Here is a 9293-nt window from a genome sequence, read left to right as displayed (position 1 = left end):
GAAATATTATGGGACAACTGCCCCGAAAAAGAAGAAAAGGAAGACTAAGGCTGAGAAGGCTGACATGGTACCATTTATTCTATTATTTTCATTTAAGTTCAATTCACATGTTATTGTTGGGATAAAAATTGCTGAAACAATACATTCTTGGCACACAGCTTCAGTTAATGGCATCCGTACTACTAAAGATGAATGCTGGAGGCAAGCTTTCCGAAGAAGAAGTGAAGATGATGGAGGATGTCATTAAAGGGGGTAATAAGGTACAACAGATTGGTCAAGAGGCCGAGAAGACTACTACCTTGGCAATACATGAGAAGGAAGTATCGGTCAACGAGATTCAGAAAAATCAGGTACCTAATGCTTCTGAAGTTGTAACAACTAAAGCCGATCAGGTACACCTAATAATTCCTTATTTATTTTTTTTTTTTTTGGGAAAGATCAGGGGGTGTGTTCCCTGCCAGCTCTAATGCTATAACTTCTGACATCGTGCTATTGGTTAATTTTATTAGGTAAATAATGAGTCTGAAAAGGAGATGCAACTTGAGAAGACGGCTGATGGAAAACAGCATACATCCCCTTCAAGTCAGTTCACTGTTTTCAGTAAGGTATGCATGAAGTGTTTAATTAGTTAAATTTATATGAATTTTATTAAATTTTGGGATATAATAATGTATGTGTATTCTTCAGGCCGTAAACAGGAGGCCAGTTATTCTTACTGACCCTAGATTCGAGAAACCAATTGTGCGTGTTGGCCGGGCTCTTGTAGAAGTGCCCACCAAATCAGCAGCGAAAACTGTAGTGGTTGTTCATGGCAAAAAACTTTTGCCGAATCATAGAAAAGTGGAGATAACCGAAGTCTTTCCAGGCCAAGGAAACATTCAACTGCCCGTCCCAGTTCGTGACGACATTATCATTCTGGGAGATGCGGTTGGAAGTTTCATCCACTGGCCTGAATCTCACATCTTTGATACGTGCCTAATGTATAGTCTTTTTAGCCTATTTCAGCATGTATTTCCATGCATTTTTATACTGTTTATATAGTATTTTTCCCCGAATTGGCTACTTTGGTTCGTTTTGTCCGTTTTGTAGAAATGAACGCGAAAGTAATGGAATCGTACCCTTTTTCGTCCTTTTTGCATGCATTTAGAGGAGACGGGATTTTCCAGAGTGAGATACTGCGTTGGGAAGCGTGAAGGCGCGGTTTACGATGCAGCCGGGCATGGACTTGAGCTGAATTGAAGACAGAAGACTCGATCGTGCAGTTCTACCACTCGATCGAGTGGTTTTTACGTCCCCAGTTGGTCGATCTAGTAGTTTTCTACTCGATCCAAAGTTGCTGAAAAGGAAGTTACTCGATCGAGTAACTATTCTACTCGATCGAGTAGATTATGCTGAGTTCTGTTCGATCGAGTGGTTTTATTCCACTAGATCGAGTGGTTTCTTTGGGCGTGGGCTTTAATTAGCCCGTGAGTGTGTTTTATTTGTTGGACTTAGTTGTTTTTCTATTTAAGCACGCATTTACTAGGTTATTAGCATCTATTTTTCTATCGATTCATTATCTAATTTTCTACTATCAAACTTTACTGCGTTACTTTTGCTCTTCACTGTAACTTTAACTTGGGATTTATTTTGCTCGGATTCGATTGTTCTTTACGCCGGATTCGCACGATTGTAATTCCTTTCTCTTCTCTTAATAATAATCAATCGTTTGTTTGCTTTAATTCCTTGTTTACTTCATTTATTCCTTTGCCCTAATCTACTTTTATGCACCTTATTATTTATTTCATCATGTTTGTTGTTAATTCGTCTTTTGTTATTAGTTTTGATATTAATAGCGATATGAGTAGATAAATTTAATGCATGTTGGGATTAGGGGATCTGCGGTAGGTATGTGACGATGTAGTAAATGAAACAGATGAATTAATTGTGAGATTCTGTCACCATAGCAATTTAATTGTATTTATCGACTTAGTTGAGTGCACGCTTCTGAGTCATCTCTTTAATATGGCTAAAATTAATCCTAGATCGAAAGATTGGACTAAATAGGCCTGCTATGAACAGTAGACTACTCTGACGAGAATGAAAGTTAAGTTAGTGGTATTTTAGGATAGAAAGTGGACCGAAAGGACCTTTCCACATCCGTCTTGCATTAATTCGTCTGAGTTGTTTACAGCTGAGTCACTGGACTACCGTAGTGAACCGAATTCCCGACATGTCCCTTCTCTATTTGATAGTTTAATCCTAATTTCTTGCCTTTACTGCTATTGTCTCTACTTCTATTCCTTTAAACTTTGTAGTTTAGAAAACAATTCAAACAACCCCCCCCCCCCATTTGTGACCAAATAGACGTACTTCTACAGATATCTTGCCTCCCTGAGGAGATTGACCTAACTTCCCTAGCTATATAGTTAGTTTAGTTAGTTTATTTTTGATAGGTACACGACAGACGTATCAATCTTCCTGGCTCGTTCGTCTCCACCTCAGTCGAAAGCAGTTGAGGTTAGAAAAAATACCTTTATATGTTAAATTTTTAATTGTTGAATGTTTTTATATGTTATTTTTTTTTGTAGGGAACAAAAAAGCCGGCTAAGGTGGATGAGCCTAAGTCCACAGACATGCCAACTACCTCGTCGAGACAACAACTTGATGAGGTATTTAATTAACTTCTCCATTTTTTTGAAAACCTCCCTTTATTTATATTTTTTCTGTATTTCTAAAAAGCATGGAAATTTTTTGTAGGGAACAAAAAAGCCGGATAGGCGGATAAGCCTAAGTCCCCGGACATGCCAACTATCTCGTCCAGACAACAACTTGATGAGGTATTTAATTAACTTCTCCATTTTCTTAAAAACCTCCCTTTATTTATATTTTTTCTATATTTCTAAAAAGCATGGAAATTTTGTGTAGGGAACAAAAAAGACGGATAAGCCTAAGTCCCCAATCATACCTGCAACTACTACCTCATCATTGAAAGAGCAGGTTGATGAGGTATTTAGTTAAGTACTCTTTATTTTTATTACTCCAACTAGTTAGCTAGGATATGTTACCTTTGGATTTTTTATTATTTTAATTATCTACATGTGTAGGCTGGTGGTAGTAGCACAAAATCAAAGAATCATTATTTCCCCGAACTGAAAGATGTTAGGAGTTTAAACTCCACAAAATATTCTGGGAAGGATTACATGATAAAAGCAAGAATGGTGACAATGAGGAAACTGCATGAGGAGGCTTGCAATCACATAGAAAACGAGCAATTGATAATTATTCCGCTCGAGGAGCATATTCTAGGGGTTGAGCGCGAAGCAATTATGTCATGAGATATGCTAGCCATTTGGACTGGCCTAGACGAGATTGATGTCCAACACCTATTTGTTTGGATGAATTAAGTTTCTTAATAAATAATTTCATATTCTAATATTCTGACTACTAGATAGTGTTTTAAATACCGGAATTAATACCGTAATAATGTAGGATATTAAAATTGAGAGTGATCCCCGAGAATAAGATTCCATGTGATTAATACGGATTCCTGTGCCCCTATGTTTTATCTATGTTTATTGCGATTTTTTCAGTCGAAGATCGGGTAGATTATATTGCTGAGCAATTGGCGACAACCAAGAAGCTGATTTTGCCCCTTATAATGAAAACGGGTAATAAACAAATTAATATTACGTTTCCCCCTACAATTGCATTTTCATAAATAATATATGTACTTGTTAATAATGATGATGTCTCTTGATGTAGGACTCATTGGGTGCTAGCAGCCATCATGCCGACGAAGAAGAACGTTTTTTGGTTGGACTCTATACATAATCCACCAAGCGAGACTTTTAAGCGCTTGATTATTAAGTAAGTTTATAATAATGGTTTATTTATAATAACATTTTCAATTTTTGTTTATAGCAAAAAGCTCATTTTTGCCCCTAAAAAAATGAGTTTCTGCCTCCTTTTTTTTTTTTTAAAAAAAAGGGCCTTTGAGAAGAAAAGAGTTAACGAGCAGGATCAACCCACGAAATATTCTGATGATGGCCCTACTTTTATTGCGATAACAGGGGTACGTGTTCAAATACAATACCTTAAGTGCAAAAATATGTGTTTAATACTAATAAAATACCTAAAGTTCAAGATTCTGATGCGAGCCTTCTCTCGTCTGTTTGTTTTTATGTAATAATAGGTCCCTCGCCAGCCGGATAGCATACAATGTGGATACTACGTTTGCCGGTTCATGTTGGAGATTATTATGCGAAGATATATCCTTATTCCAGAAAAGGTTAGTAATTTAATAATGTGTTTATTACTTTTTTTAAATTAGAGCTGATGTTGTCTTGCTTGCTGCTATACCATGATGTTGCTATGCTGAATGATGTATGTTGTTACAATAATGTCTTGTTTTTGTTTTTTCCGCAGTATGTAATCAACGCGTCACAAGACCTTTTCTGCAGTAAAAATGGCAACATATAGACGAGGTAAGGGACATGTTGGGCAAATACGTCTTAGAACATAGCAATGCTGAAAGCTAAATGCATGATACTCAGAGCTTAGATCAGCTTATTAGTAAATTTTTTTTTGAAGTTAGGGAATGATTAGTTCATGTAAATTTAACTCCTTGTAAGTGTGTGTGTGTGTATATATATATATATATATATATATATATATATATATATATATATATATATATATATATATATATATGATGTCTTTTGGTTTGAATTGAATCTATTGAGTTCGATGAACCCAAATTGTGATTTATCTTTGTCTTGATATATGCAGGTTTTTGAATGGCATGAAACAAATTTAATTTTTACAAACATTAGGAGTTCGTAATAAAAACGGTTACTAAAACAAAAAAAACGTTGTAAATACCTTTCACAAATACCCGCCATAATATTCAACAACAGGTTTTAAAATAAGAACCGTTGTAAATACCTTTCACAAATACCCGCGCATAATATTCAACAATAGGTTTTAAACGAAGAACCGTTGTTACTACCAATTTCAACAACGGGTTTTTAGCGTATACCCGTTGTTAAAAGTTTTCACAATTTTGGTGGGAAACTTACAACAACGGTTATTCATATGATAACCGTTGTTATATTATTCCCACCAAATTTTTGAAACACTTTCCACAACGGCTTACACGCAACAACAACGGCTTTTAACCGTGGTGAATACTTTCGACAACGGTTTAAGTAAATAACCTAACCGTTGTAAATACCTTTTACAACGGCCGCTTTAACAACGTCCTGTTTTTGTTTTTACAACGGTTTTTACCCGTTGTTATAGACTGTATCTGTAGTAGTGCTGGTACACATGGATCTATGTGGTTATATGAAGGTAAGGAGTAGAGGAGGATCCAGGTATGTCTTTGTCCTCGTGGATGACTACTCAAGGTATGTATGGCCTATCTTCCTTCATACAAAAGATGAGACTTTTGATGAATTTGATTGTCTTATGAAACTTGTTCAAAATAAATATAAGACTAATCTTGTGTCAATTCGTATGGATCATGGCACTGAATTTGATAATCAAGCTTTTATAGAATATGTTAGAGTTAATGGTGTAGGGCATAACTTTTCTACACCAAGAACTCCTCAACAAAACGGTGTCGCTGAACGCATGAATAGAACACTAGAAGATATGGCTCGTACAATGCTCTAATGTAGTGGTCTACCTCATAACTTTTGGGCTGAAGCCATTAGTACTTCTTGTTATATTCATAATCGTGCTATGATAAGGCCTATCCTTAAGAAACCCCCTATGAACTCCTAAGAGGTCGCAAACCTAATATCTCCCATCTTCGTTGCTTTGGGAGTAAATGTTTTGTTTATAATAATGGTAAAAATAGGTTAAGCAAATTTGACCCTAGGATTGATGAGGCGATTTTCATAAGATATTCGGATCATAGCAAGGCTTACAAAGTCTTTAACGAAAGAACACTTTGTATTGAAACAAAAGTGTTCACGTTATTTTTGATGAAGATAATGTGTTTGATAAGCCATTACAGGATGAGGAAGAAGACTTGGATGAACCTGACTTTCGTCTTTCTAGAGATGATCCCCCAGAATTAGAATTAGAGGACAATTAGATTGAAGGAATAAATGATGAACTTGATCATTCTTCTAAGGATAAAAAGGAGAAAACCAAAGTTATAGTTGATGATACTATAAATTGTCTCAAAATAAGGATTCCCAATCCAATGTTATAGGTGATGTTACTATAATATTGAATCCAAATCAAGGTACTGAGTCCCAAGTTATAAACGGCTCTACTACAACACCTGGATTGGATTCAGGGGGAGCTTCCCCCAATTTGAGCCAAATGAAGTTGGGTCAAGTTCAAATAATGATGAAGAGCCAAGTACTTCAACCAAATGGAAATACAAGAGCTCACAACCAATGGACAATATTCTCAGGAATATTAAGAAGGGTGTTCAAACGAGACGATCCTTGAATAATTTCTGCTCATTCTACTCATTCCTATCTATGATCGAACCAACAAATATCAATGAATCTCTTGCAGAATCAGATTGGATTATAGCTATGCAAGAAGAACTTCTACAGTTCGAACGGAACAAAGTTTGGCACTTAGTTCCTAGACCTAAGGATCGATCTGTTATTGGAACAAGATGGGTATTTATGAATAAGCTAGATGATGCCGGAGTCATTGTTCGTAACAAAGCAAGATTGGTGGTCCAAGGTTATAATCAACAAGAAGGAATAGATTACGACGAGACTTTCACACCTGTTGCTCGTCTTGAAGCTATTAGACTTCTGATAGCGTTCGCAGCTCATAAAGGAATGAAGCTCTTCTAATTGGATGTCAAGACAACATTTCTAAATGGGTATCTACAGGAAGAAGTCTTCGTAGAACAACCCCCTGGATTTAAGAATAGCAAATTTTAAGACCATGTCTTTAAATTCGACAAAGCCCTATATAGATTAAAGCAAGCACCAAGAGCTTGGTATGACAGATTATCAAAGTTTCTACTTGATAGTTGATTCAGTAGAGGATATGTTGATAAAACCTTATTCCAAAAATCTGAGAGTTCTGACCTTTTGGTTGTTCAAATCTACGTTGATGATATCATCTTTGGATCAACCAACCGAAGCTTGTGCAAATATTTTTCTGAGTTGATGACTTCCGAATTCGAGATGAGTATGATGGGAGAATTGAAATTCTTCTTAGGTCTGCAAATTCAACAAACTGAGGAAGGCATTAAAATTCATCAACAAAAATATATCAAGGAATTGATTCGAAAGTTCGGTATGGAAAATTCCCATGTTATGCCTACTCCGATGGTCGCAGACAAGAAGTTAACGTAAGATGAAGACGGTAAACCTGTTGATATAACTACTTACCAGGGATGATAGGGTCGTTACTATATTTAACTGCAAGTCGACCAGATATCATGTTTAGCATATGCGTTTGTGCGAGATATCAATCATCTCCCAAAGAGTCGCATATGACGGCCGTAAAAAGGATTTTACGATAATTAATTGGGACGGCTAAGCTATATTTATGGTATCCAATGGAGTGTAATTTCGACTTGGTCGGTTATTCTGATGCCGACTACGCATGATGTTCTTTAGACAGAAAAAGTACGTCAGGTGTTACCACGTTCGTTGGACCTTGCATTATTACGTGGGGTTCAAAGAAGCAGAATTCAGTTGCCCTTTCAACTGCTGAAGCCGAGTATATTGTTGCAGAACTGGCATATACTCAATTATTATGGCTTAAGCAATAATTACGTGATTATGGTGTAGATGTAGGTTGCATTCCTATTTTGTGTGATAATACTAGTGCTATTATTATTTCTAAAAACCCCACACAACAGTGACGTACCAAACACATTGAAATCAGGCACCATTTTATACGATACCATGTTGAGAAAGGGAATATAAAGCTTGAATTTTGTAGTACTGAGAAACAATGGGCAGACATTTTGACAAAATCATTAGCTAGAGAACGATTTGAGACTTTACGGTTGGAAATTGGTTTAATAAGTGGTACCTAAGCTTCCATATGTGTTTAATCTCTCAATGATTGATTAGTAAAGATAAGATTGTATGACTGTGTTCGTATATTACGTTGCATGAATATTTACGTTTATAGAAATTTATTTATCGTATATATTCTGTTTGTATTTTGGAATTATATTGGCATACAAACTTTATCTTTTTTTCCAAAAACGTGAGATACACCATATTTCTTTTGCTTTCCAAATTTTATAAGAATTTCTCCTATATTGCTACACAAATCTCGTCCAATATCCTATTCCTACTCTTATATTATTTGCCAAATTTAATTCATCCACTACCACCCACTTACCTAAACCTAGACTCAACCTAGACTCTACCCTATAATTACCCTAGCCGTGTAATCCTTACCCATATAATCCCACTTGCCTTTACTTTTTCTCTTATCAAAAGATTTTATAAATCTTTCAACCATCACCATCATCATCATATTCAACCTTCACTTTCACCATGAATCTACCCCATGCAAAAACTCGGTCATCTACCCGAAATCAACACCACCGAAATCCAAATAATCAACCACCACAACAACCATAAAATGATCCTAATTCCTCTACTTTTCCTTCACCACACCCACAATCATCTCCTCCCATGTTTCACGGTCGGGATGATGTGGTATCCGAAGGAAAAAGGCGCCGTCTTTTCAAACGTAAAAACAAGGTTATTGTTGATGAAGTTGTTGAGGTTAGTGAACCCGAAGTCGTTATTAGAAATGGAATTTCGAGAACTCTGTTTCGAGAAGCCTCGAAAAGCGCGACAAAAGAAGGGTTGAACCGAGTTTGGTTGACAAAAGATGAAAGTGTTCTTGTTTCTCAGGTCTTACCGTATTCCATCCATGGAGGAAGGTATTACCCTAAATCCTGGTTGACAACTATTCCATCTGTTAAATTTTTTGTCGACTTTCTTGATTTTCATGATTGGGGTCATGTTAGTCAGTTTTCGGGCCCTATATACCCGGTGGAGGTTGTTCTGTGTTTCTCTACAGTCAAAGTTTGGAAAGGGTTGTTGCATGCAACTGTCAATGGTGTTGACGTGACGGTCTCTGTTGATGAGTTTTGCTCTGCTTTTTCGGTTCCTCATGATGGAATCGATGTTAACCCAAGTTTAGAATGGTCTAATGTGGATAATGAAAAACAATTAGCCATTAAAAAGTATTTTAAGGATGTTGGGTCGGATGGTGGTAATATTATAGTCTGTCCTCTTTCGGCAAAAATCGAATTTTTCTTAACTTTTTTGTAGAACACGATTGTGCCGAGA

This window comes from Silene latifolia, chromosome X (genome assembly GCF_048544455.1).
Source record: "Silene latifolia isolate original U9 population chromosome X, ASM4854445v1, whole genome shotgun sequence".
NCBI classification, from domain to species: Eukaryota; Viridiplantae; Streptophyta; class Magnoliopsida; order Caryophyllales; family Caryophyllaceae; genus Silene; species Silene latifolia.
Note: the sequence above shows the minus strand (reverse complement) of the source record.